Raw genomic sequence first — 3283 nt, forward strand, 5'->3', positions numbered from 1 at the left:
GTACTGTATCATACCTCTATGAATGTAAAATATCTTATACCTGCTTTATGATACATAGTAGGGACCATGCTTTATCAGAGCTACATTTAATGATATTACTCTAGAATGTTCTCTTTCCAGATGATGATTAAGATACTAATAAAAAAAATGTTGCCAGGTACCACAACAACAACAGAGCTTTGCTGTTTTCTGGATATTATTCTTTTCTTTGTTTTTTTTTTTGTTTGTTTTGTTTTGTTTTGTCTTTTAATGGAATGTGCTGAATGTCTATAATTTTGTTCAGATGACTGAATATATATATAAATTGAATTTTGGGAAACTTTAACGGTGCTGCCAATTTTGGAAAAAGTCATCCCAATTTACTGTGTTAATTTGGCATTGTACAGAAATGGACAGCCATATTGGTCTAGAAATGTTAATTTTTTTTTTCATGTATACAGGGGTAACACATCACACTAAATATGTAAAGTCATATCTATGTGGGTTTGATTACAGAAACTAATATTCTCTAAATAATGAAAAAAAAGAATAAGATAAGACTATAAGAGCAAGAAGCAATTTAAATATGTTCAGGGACCATTTTCATCTCCAGAATTAAGGATTATTTTGATGTTACATCATTGCCTTTTCTCTTTTACTTTCCTTTTTAGTTTTATTTTAGGATTCCCTATTTTAAATGTTCATACAGAGATTTCTTTAACTGAAATACCAAATAGGTTCTTTGGTGTGAAAAACTATAATAGTACACAGGATCCTAATGAGATAATTAATAATGTGAAATAGGAAGTAAAGGGCTAAAGGTGTAGGGAAAGTGGGAAGGGTGGGGGAAAGGTAATAAGGGAGAGGAAAAAAAATATGAGAAACTGAAAAAATGGAAATAAAGTGTTTGTAAATGGGGAGGGGAGGAAGGGGTGAAGGGAGGGCAGGGACAAGGGGAAAAAATGAGAATCAAGACCTATTATGTAAAGGTACAGAATCCCAATGATGAATGTAACTGTATTGTATACCTAGATTGTACCAATAAACTCAATAAAGAAAAAAATTATGATGGAAATTCATAGCACTGAACATACATATTAGGAAAACAGAGTGAGCACAATTAAACAACCTGATGCTGCACCTCAAGCTTCTAGAAAAAGGAGAGCAGGAAAAACCCAAAGCTCATACAAAGGAGGAAATTATAAAGATAAGAGCAGAAATTAATTCAATGGAGACTAAAAGAATAATACAAAAAAATCAGTGAAGCCTAGAGTTGGTTCTTCTAAAGAATAAACAAAATTGACAAACCCTTAGCCAACTTTATCCAAAAAAAAAAGGAAAGGAAAAACCAAAATGCATGCAATTGGAAATGAAAAAGGTGAAATTATAATGGACCCAGCAGAAATCCAGAGGATCATCACTACCTACTTCAAGAAACTTTATGCCAATAAGATGGAAAACCCAGAAGAAAGGGACAGATTCCAAGATTCATATGAATTACCAAACTTGAATGAAAAATGACCTAAAAATTCTAAATGACCCAATATCAATCAATGAAATTAAAAACCTACCAACTAAGAAAATCCCAGGCCCTGATGGCTTCACTGTTGAATTCTACAAGACATTTAGAGAAGAACTACTGCTACCACCATTTAAACTCTTCAATGAAATTGAATGGGGAGCAATACTCCCAAATTCATTCCTGGAAGTAAGTGCTACTTTGATTCCAAAACCAGGGAAAGGCCCAATCAAGAAAGAGAACTATAGGCCTATCTCCCCAATGAACATAGATGCAAAAATCCTTAAGATACTGTCAAACAGAATACAGAAGATATCAAGAAGATGGTACACCCTGACCAAGTTGGATTTATCCCAGGGATGCAAGAATGGTTCAACATACTTAAATCAATAAATTTAATACGCTATATTAGCAGAGTCAAGGACAAAAACCATATGATCATCTCAATAGATGCAGAAAAAGCATTTGTTGTCAATTTAACACCCATTCATGATTTTTAAAAGTGCATAAAATTGGAATAGATGGTCTTTATCTCAACTCGATAAAGGCTATCTATGAAAGACCAACAGCCAACATCATACTAAATGGTCAAAAACCGAAAACCTTCACATTAAAATCAGGAACAAGAAAAGGATGTCCATTGTCACCACTCCTGTTCAATATAGTTCTGGAAACAGCCATAGCAATTAGATAAAAGAAAGAAATAAAGTAAATACAGGTAGGAAAGGAAGAAATTAAACTGTCATTATTTGCTGATGATATGATACTCTACATAGAAGACTCAAAAAACTCCACCAAAAGACTTCTAGACTTAATTGGCAGATTCAGTATAGTAGCTGGATACAAGGTCAACACTCAAAAATCAATAGCCTTCTTGTACACAAATAACAGAATCACTGAGAGAGAAATTAGGGAAACAATTCCTTTCACAATAGCATCCCCCAAAAAAGAAATATCCAGGAATCAATCTAACAAAGGAGACAAAAGACCTCTACACTGAAAACTACACCACTGTGAAAAGAGAGATCAAAGAAAATATAAGAAAATGAAAAGTCATCCCCCATTCCTGGGTAGGAAGAATGAATATAGTGAAAATGGTCATACTTCCAAAACTGCTATACAGATTCAATGCAATCCCAAATGAAATCACAACAGCATATTGCACAGAACTAGAGAAAACAATCCAAAAATTCATTTGGAACCAGAAAAGACCTAGAATAGCAAAAGCAATGCTAGGCAACAGAGACATGGCAGGGCATATCACAATCCCCAAATTGAAACTACACTACAAAGCCACTATGATAAAAACAGCATGGTACTGCAAAGAAACAGACCTGAGGACCAGTGGAATAGATTAGAAGATGCACAAACAACACCAGACATACTCAGCAACCTCATCTTTGACAAAGGAGCCAACCCTCCTCACTGGAGGTATGATAGCCTCTTTAATAAATGGTGTTGGAAAAACTGGATTTCAACTTGCCAAATATTTAAACTAGATCCCTATCTTTTGCCATACACTAAACTAAAATGCAAGTGAATTAAAAATCTAAATATCAAAACAGAAACAGTAAACTTACCGGAAAGTAAATTAGGTAGAACTCATGAAAACATTGGCAAAGGAGAATACTTTGTGAACAAATCCTGAGCATCATGAGAACCTGCAAAAAGAATCACCACTGGTATCTCATTGTATTAAAAAGGTTTTTCAGTGCAAGAGAAACCACCAAGAGAGCTAAGAGACAACCTATAATGTGGGAAAATATTTTTACCAGCTACTCCTCA

Source organism: Fukomys damarensis, unplaced genomic scaffold, assembly GCF_012274545.1.
Source record: "Fukomys damarensis isolate Sample0158 unplaced genomic scaffold, DMR_v1.0_HiC HiC_scaffold_37, whole genome shotgun sequence".
Lineage (NCBI taxonomy): Eukaryota > Metazoa > Chordata > Mammalia > Rodentia > Bathyergidae > Fukomys > Fukomys damarensis.